This window comes from Notamacropus eugenii, chromosome 1, assembly GCF_028372415.1.
Source record: "Notamacropus eugenii isolate mMacEug1 chromosome 1, mMacEug1.pri_v2, whole genome shotgun sequence".
Lineage (NCBI taxonomy): Eukaryota > Metazoa > Chordata > Mammalia > Diprotodontia > Macropodidae > Notamacropus > Notamacropus eugenii.
In genome coordinates this window covers 264,305,866-264,314,832 of record NC_092872.1, presented here as the reverse complement: position 1 = coordinate 264,314,832, position 8,967 = coordinate 264,305,866, and the positions used below count along the sequence as shown (strand labels likewise).

General features: G+C 38.9%; 1 pseudogene; it reads left to right on the top strand.

Moving 5' to 3' along the window:
- The first annotated feature begins 1,062 nt into the window (after positions 1-1,062).
- Positions 1,063-8,967, top strand: part of LOC140516590 (large ribosomal subunit protein uL3 pseudogene) — a 49,936-nt pseudogene continuing 42,031 nt past the window's right edge.

Below are 8,967 nucleotides of genomic sequence, written 5' to 3'. Positions count from 1 at the left end.
CTTTGATCCCTAAATCTATAAGCTGCCAGATCCTGTGTTATCCTGATTGTATTTCCACAATATTAGAATTGCTTCTTTCTAATTACTTGCAATATTTTCTTCTTGACCTGGGAACTCTGAAATGTGACCACAATTTTCCTAGGAGTTTCTCTTTCTGGGTTTCTTTCAGGAAGTGACCTGTGGATTCTTTCAGTATATATTTTGCCCTGTGGTTCTGCAATATTAGAGCAGTTTTTCTTGATAATTTCATGGAAGATGATGTCTAGGCTTTTTTTTTTATCATGGATTTCAGGTAGTCCAATAATTTTTAAATTGTCTCTCCTGGATCTACTTTCCAGGTCAATTGTTTTTCTAATGAGATATTTCTCATTATCTTCTATTTTTTTATTCTTCTAGTTTTGTTTTGTGATTTCTATGTTTATGATATAGTCATCAGCTGCCCTCAGCTCCACTCTCATTTTTTACGAACTACTTTCTTCAGTGAACTTTTGAACCTCCTTTTCCATTTGGCTGATTCTGCTTTGTAAAGCCTTCTTCTCCTCATTGGCTTTTTTGGACCTCTTTTTCCAATTGAATAAGTCTATTTTTAAAGATATTATTTTCTTCAGCATTTTCTTGGGTCTCCTTTAGCAAGCTGTTGACTCGCTTTTCAAGCTCTTCCATGTACTGAGCCCATTGCTTATTCATTTTGGAGGCACAGGATACAGAAGCCTTGACTTCCTCTGACAGTATGCATTGTTCTTTCTCATCCTAAAGAATGGAAGGAAATACCTGTTCACCAAGAAAGTAACGTCCTATGGTCTTTTTTTTCCCCCTTTTTTGGTCATTTTTCCAGCCAGTTACTTGAATCCTTTGTCAAGGGGAGAGTCCTAATGCTCCTCCTCACCCCAGGAATGTGCTCAGGGTTGAGATTCAGATCTGCTTCTCAATTCCCCCAGGGGCTTTAGGTGGGGGCCGGGCTCCCACTCAGGGCTGAGATTCAGATCAGCTACCTAATTCTCCCAGGGCCTTTAAACTGAGCCACTCCCATAATGGAAGCTGCTGCCTGTCTTGACCGCTGACATGGAGCACTGCTGCCCTGCTGCTGCTGCTACCGCTGCTGCCTGGGACCTGTATTGGGGAGTGGGGGGACCTTGTTTCTCTCTCACCCAGCTGGGAAGGCCCTCTCACTGACCTTTGAAGCTTTCTTTGGTGCTTGTGGGTTGAAGGATCTGAGCCCCTCGCTCCAGGGATTCTGCCCCAGAGGCCCATTTCAGTCCTGTTCCTCCTGGTGTAGAGCAGCCATGGCTAGGCTCTGCTCTGTTCAGCATCCCATGACATAGACATTTCCTGTCAATCTTCCAGGTTACCTTTGGCTGGAAATCTCTTTCACTCTGTCATTCTGTGGATTCTGCTGCTCTAGAATTTGTTGAGAGTCGTTTTTTACAGGTATTTTATGGGCTGTGGAGGAAGAACTATAGTATGTATGACTTTCTACTCTGCCATCTTGGCTCCACCCCCACACTGAAATCTCAATGTGACTCAGTAATATATAATTTTGGTCAGGAAACTTAATGCCACTTAGGTTTCATAAATAATAACAATAATACCCAGCAAAGTTCAGCATAACATTTCAGGCAAGGAGATGGACATTCAGAGAAATTAGGAATTTCCAGACCTTCCTGACAAAAAGTCCAGAACTCAATAGAAAATTGGATCTTCAAATGCAGAGCGCAAGAGAGGCATAAAAAGATAAACAGGGGAAAAGAAAAACTTGTTACTCAATTTGGGCAAATGTTTACCTCCCTATAAGGGAAGGTGATAATTGTTAATCCTGAGAATTGTATAACTATTATGAAATGTAAAAGGTATATACACAGAGGGAATGGGTATAAAGTAAATGATGTGATGATAAAAATACGATTTTAGCGTGTAAAGGAATTGTAACAGGAGATGTGAAAAAAAGGAAGCAGAAAATGATAAATTACATCACAAGAAGAAGTACAAAATTATAGTAGAGGGAAAGAGAGGAGAGAGATGAGCATTGTTTGAGAAGCACTCTCATCTGATCTGTTTCAAGGAGGAACAATAAACTTAATTCAGTATATAAATCCAACTAGCTCTATAAGCAGTAGGAGGGGAAGGGGAAAGAAAGGGGAGGGAAAGGCAAAAGGGAGGGAAGATGTAGTAAGGGGAAAGGGGAGTAAAAAGGGAGGAGGGCTGAAAGAAGAATGGGAAGACTGTGGGAAATGTGGTGAAAAGTAATAATAATAATAACAATAATAGTAATAATAATAACAACAACAACAACAATAATAAAAATAGCTAGATAGCATTTATATAGCACTTTTAGATTTTCAAATCACTTTACAGATATAATCTCATTTTATCTTTGCAATAATAATGGTTAACAGCAGCAATCAGAATCTCATTTTACACAAAAGGAGACTGAAATAGACAAAGGCTAATAGATTTGCCCCAAATCCCAAACTATTCAATTTGTGCAGTGGGAATTGAACTCAGGTATTCTTGAATCCAGTTTCATTGCACTATCCAATGAGTCACCTTGCTGTCTGAGTGTTGATAGGATCCAGGACTGGGGAGATGACAGCACTATTGTAATCTGTCTCGATCAGACCATATACATAATATTATTCATCAAGCACCACATTTTAGCAAGATCATTGATAAACCTGATACAACATAGAAGAAAGTAAATAGTATAGAGAAGACCCTGGAATTTATACTATATGGTTATTGATTGAACAAATCAGCTATATTTAGCAAGGAGCAAGGTATTTTAGAGAAACATAATCATAGTCTTCAATTATTGAAGCTCTTTTTTCTAGAAGAAAGGTTAAAACTATCTTGCTTTTAGGAGGCAGACACAGAAATGATGACAAGATGTCTGAACAAAGCAAATTTAGCGTTGAGATCAGGAAAAGGAGATCCTAACAATTACTGGTGTCCAGCTATGTGACACAGTAGATAGAGTGCTGGACCTAAAGACAAGTATGCCCCTCTCCCAGAGTTCAATATTGGCCTTACACACTTACCTGTGTATCTCTGGACAAGTCACTTAACTCAGTTTGCCTCCATATCCCCATCTGTAAAATGAGCTGAAGAAGGAAATGGTAAATCACTCCAAGGAACTTTGCCAAGAAAACCCCAAATGGAGTCACAAATACTCACATATGACCGAAAAATGACTAAACAAAAATGACATGGAATAAGCTGCATTTGATCAGGTGTGGTAGATCTGATCTTATCTAGGGGTCCATGAATTTAAAAAAGTAACTATATTTCAATATGGTTATTTGTCCTTTGTAATCCTATTTTATTTTATACATTAAAAAATATTGTTCTGATAGGGGCACACAGGTTTCATCAAACACCACCAAAGATTTCCAGGAACAAAATTAAGGTAAAAACCTTTGACAAGATAGACTTCTGGGTGTCTTTCAAATTTGAGATTATGAATGAATGAATACAATGAAATTAAAAAAATAATGAAGTTTATATTCTGTGCCAAGACATGTGCTAAGTTCTGATGACACAAACACAGAAACAAAGAGAGTCCTTGAGTCCTTACATTCTAATTGAGAGAAAAAAATATTATGGTATATCAGGGGTAGGAAAACTGCGGCCTGGAGGTCATATGTGGACCTCTAGGTCCTTAAGTGCCACCCCTTGACTGAATCCAAACTTCACAGAACAAATCCCCTTAATAAAGGGATTTGTTCTGTGAAATTTGAACTCAATCAAGAGGTCAACCCAAGAACCTAGAGGGCCACATGTGGCCCCCAGGCCACAGGTTCCCTTCCCCTGGAAGCCATCAAGGAGAATGGTAGCCAAGGAGGGTTTGTTACAGAAAGATATAAGACTAATTATTGGGATCAAAGAGGATTTTATTGACAGACTTAAAAGAATTAACAGAGTTCAGTTAATCCTAGTAGATTTTATAAAATTCTGCCCCTACATTATTTTTCTTTCCTCAATTCTCCACTGTGATATACTTGTAACTATTCTATGATACCTATTCTCTAAGTTCTTTAAGAACAAATTATTTTTGTTCTTTGTATGCTCCACAGTCCCTGGTCCCATAACTTACATTCAATAAATACAATTCATTCAATAAATATTTTAGCAGCTATTATATGTAAATATCATTTGTTATATTATTATTACTTCCCACCAATTTCCTCTTTCTTCAGCTGTTCTACTTCTGCATAAGTAAAATTAATTTCTCTGTCACTCATGTTTTCAAACTGGGCATCATCACTGACTGTCATTCTTTCTCCCTCCCTTCTCCCTTCTGATCAATTGCTACATCTTCTCAATTAAATCTCCACATGATCTCTCATGCTGATTATCTTTTCCACTCACATTTACCTGCATAGTCTCAATGGGCATGTGGCAGTTAAGCTTCTCTGTTACTCCGTCTTCTGGTTTGAGTTGAACATCTTGGCTGTTGCGTTATTTCATAAGTTCTTTCCCCTCCCCTCTCCCCCCTTCCCCTCCTCTGCCCCTGGCATCCCCATTGCTGCCCTCCCCTTCTCCTCCCTCTCTCCTGCCCTCCTATACCCCTCCCCTCCCTTCCTCTCCCCTCTCCTTCTTTCCCCTCTCCTCTCCTCTATGTCTCCTGTCCTCTCCTGTCCTCTCCTGTCCTCTCCTGTCCTCTCCTGTCCTCTCCTGTCCTCTCCTCTCCTCTCCTCTCCTCTCCTCTCCTCTCTTCTCCTCTCCCTTGTGGAACCTATCAGTGATTTAGCTCTTGCCTTCATGCACATCACGCATAGCCTAGTCTCTCTTTGAAATGTCAGTCCTGCATCACAAATTGCCCACTGGACACTGTAAATGGCATGTCCTAAAGGTATGACAAACTGCGTCTAATACAAAACACATTACCTTTCCCCTAAAACCAATCCTCCTCTAGACTTCCCTGTTTCTTCCAACATTACCAGATTTTCAGTCTTTCAAGTTTGCAAACTCAGCTCCCTATATCTTCACACTCTCTAAGCCCACATTGTCAGTATGGTGCCAAATCTTCCATATGGTGTTTCCACCTCCATTATTATATTAAATCTGTCCCCAGCTCTTTAGTCATATGGCTAAGAACTTATTTTAGGCTGTCATCATCTCTTGTCTGGATTATGACAATAGCATACTAATTAGTTTCCATACCTCAAGCTTCTTCCTACTATCAACAATCATGATTTTCCTTAATCTTAGATGTGACAAAAACATCTCCCTATTCAGTAATATCCATTGATACCCTATTGGATCCAGCATATAACATCAATTGAATATAATATCAATTGAATATGATATCAATGTTGAAAATTTAAAGCTATGTGAAGCCTGGTCTCATGCTACCTTTCAAAGATATAGTTTGCTCTCTTTCCAACACTCTACAATCTGACTCAGCTGGCCTTGCCATTTTTTTCATACATGATTCTACATTCCTCTTATCCATGACTTTGCACTAACTGCCTCTGATGCCTGCAATGCAATCCTTCATCCATACCTTGTAGAACACCTCACTTCCTTCAAAATAGCTGATATCCTCATGATGAAAACTTCTATCAATCTCCAGAGAGAGCTCTGATGAACTTTAATTCCAGACAGAAGCTTATTTTTTTCACTTTATTTTTTTTCTTGCCTTTTTTTGCCACATAGCTAATGTGAAAATATGTTTTACATGATTAAACATTTATAATGCATATCATATTGCTTTCTTTCTCAATGCGTGGGGGAGAGGCTCTAGCCTAGGAGGGTGAGAATTTGGAACCAAAAAAAAAAGAATGATATATTTTTTAAATTGCAAAATAAAAATAACTCATGTACCACCTTCAATTTCAGTCCCTCAACTGCTAGTGTCCGTTTTCTTTAAAGCTTTTTTCATTGTTTTCTATTTATTCTGTGTGTGTGTGTGTGTGACATTGCTGTCACTGTACCAAATATATTGAAATGGTTAGCAGACAGACAAAGTTCTCAGATTTTAATACTTGTTCCCACCATTTTCTGGACATGGTTATTCCTCCTTTTAACGTAGTGTTCTCTCTATTCTCTCTCTCAGTCCTTCCCCTTTGGGTAATAGATTTCCTTTCAAACTCATCCAGTGAAATGGTATATATATATATATATATATATATATATATATATATATATATATATATATATATATATATATATATATATATATATATATATATATATAGCGAGAGAGAGAGAGAGAGAGAGAGAGAGAGAGAGAGAGAGAGAGAGATATGCCTCAATTCCTGCTCAAGTAGTGACTGTACCAAAATTGTTACTGATTTGTTTGTCAAGAGAAATTACACTAAAAGTATTGCCCCTGTTCTAGAAAGTTATGAAAATGAATAAATAATTTTCTCCTCTACGTCTGATTCCCCAGGCAGAAATTGAATTTCAGAGAAATATTGAAATTTTAAATGTTCTTCTCTCTTCTCACAGTTACTCTCAATTGCCCCTTCAATTTGGAATTTGAAGATTAACTCACAATTTAGTAATAAATGTAGCTAAAAATGTTTATCATATTTGCCAGTTTAAAAAATAACATATATTTTATTTTATTTAAATTTGTTTATTTAACTTCTAACATTCATTTTCACAAAATTTTGGGTTCCAAATTTTCTCCCCATTTGTCTCCTACCCCCACCCCAAAACACCGAGCATTCTAATTGCCCCTATCACCAATCTGCCCTCTCTTCTATCATTCTTCTCTGCCCTTGTCCCCTTCTTCTCTTTTGTCCTGTAGGGCCAAATAACTTTCTATACCCTTTTACCTGTATTTCTTATTTCCCAGTAGAAAGAACAATACTCGACAGTTGTTCCTAAAACTTTGAGTTCCAACTTCCCTTCATCTCTCCCTCCCCACCCCTTCCCTTTGGAAGGCAAGCATTTCAATATAGGCCATATCCATGTAATTTTGCAAATGACTTCCATAATAGTAGTGTTGTATAAAACTAACTATATTTCCCTCCATCCTGTCCTGCCCCCCATTGCCTCTGTTCTCTCTTTTGATCCTGTCCCTCCCCATGAGTGTTGACTTCAAATTGCTCCCTCCTCCCATTGCCCTCCCTTCCATCATCCCCCCCCACCCTGCTTATCCCCTTATCCCCCACTTTCCTGTATTGTAAGATAGGTTTTCATACCAAAATCAGTGTGCATTTTATTCCTTCCCTTAGTGGAATGTGATGAGAGTAAACTTCATGTTTTTCTCTCCCCTCCCCTCTTTTTCCCTCCACTAAAAAGTCTTTTGCTTGCCTCTTTTATGAGAGATAATTTACCCCATTCCATTTCTCCCTTTCTCCTCCCAATATATTTTTCTCTCACTGCTTAATTTCATTTTTTTAAGATATGATCCCATCCTATTCCATTCACTCTGTGCTCTCTGTCTCTATGTGTGTGTGCGTGTTTGTGTGCATGTGTGTGTGTGTGTGTGTGTGTAATCCTACCCACTGCCCAGATACTGAAAAGTTTCAAGAGTTACAAATACTGTCTTTCCATATAGGAATGTAAACAGGTCAACTTTAGTAAGTCCCTTATGGCTTCTCTTTGCTGTTTACCTTTTTATGCTACTCTTCATTCTTGTGTTTGAAAGTCAAATTTTCTTTTCAGCTCTGGTCTTTACATCAAGAATGCTTGGAAGTCCTCTTTTTCATTGAAAGACCATTTTTCCCCCTGAAATATTATACTCAGTTTTGCTGGGTAGGTGATTCTTGGTTTTAGTCCTAGTTCCTTTGACTTCTGGAATATCCTATTCCATGCCCTTCGATCCCTTAATATAGAAGCTGCTAGATCTTGTGTTATCCTGATTGTATTTCCACAATACTTGAATTGTTTCTTTCTAGCTGCTTGCAATATTTTCTCCTTGACCTGGGAACTCTGGAATTTGGCCACAATGTTCCTAGGAGTTTCTCTTTTTGGATCTCTTTCATGCGGTGTTCTGTGGATTCCTTGAATCTTTATTTTGCCCTCTGGTTCTAGAATCTCAGGGCAGTTTTCCTTGATAATTTCATGAAAGATGATGTCTAGGCTCTTTTTTTGATCACGGCTTTCAGGTAGACCCATAAGTTTTAAATTGTCTCTCCGGGTCTATTTTCCAGTTCAGTTGTTTTTCCAAAGAGATATTTCACATTATCTTCCATTTTCCATCTGTTCCATTCTAATTTTGAAAGAACTATTTTCTTCAGTGAGCTTTTGAACCTCCTTTTCCATTTGGCTAATTCTGCTTATGAAAGCATTCGTGTCCTCATTGGCTTTTTGAACCTCTTTTGCCAATTGAGTTAGCCTATTTTTCAAGATATTACTTTCTTCAGCATTTTTTTTGGGTCTCCTTCAGCAAGGTGTTGACCTGTTTTTCATGCTTTACTTGCATGTCTCTCTTTTGTCTTCCCAGTTTTTCCTCCACCTCTCTAACTTGATTTTCGAAATCCTTTTTGAGCTCTTCCATGGCCTGAGGCCATTGTGTGGGCTGGGATATAGAAGCCTTGATTTCTATGTCTTTCCTTCATGGTAAGCATTGTTCTTCCTCATCCAAAAGGAAGGGAGGAAATACTTGTTCACCAAGAAAGTAACCTTCTATAGTCTTATTTTTTCCCCTTTTCTGGGCATTTTCCCAGCAAGTGACTTAACTTCTGAGTTTTCTTTCCACACCCACCACACCTCCAGATCCGCCCAGCCAGTCCTTGGCGTCTGAGATTCAAATGCTGCTTCCCAGACTCAGTGCTTTTGGCGGGGGCAGCGCTGCTATTCAGTGCGATATTAAGTTCAGGTGCTCAGGTGGGGGCAGGGCCACCACTGGGTTCATTTTCCTCAGGGGGGTTATGCAGAGACCTTCAACAATGGATCTGAGCTCTTGCCTGCTTTGGGAGCCCCTTTTGTCTACTGCGTCCTGCTGCCTCCCTAAGGGGCCTGAGCCATGGAGACACCCTGCTCCCCTCCTGACAAGCCAAAGAGACTCTCTCA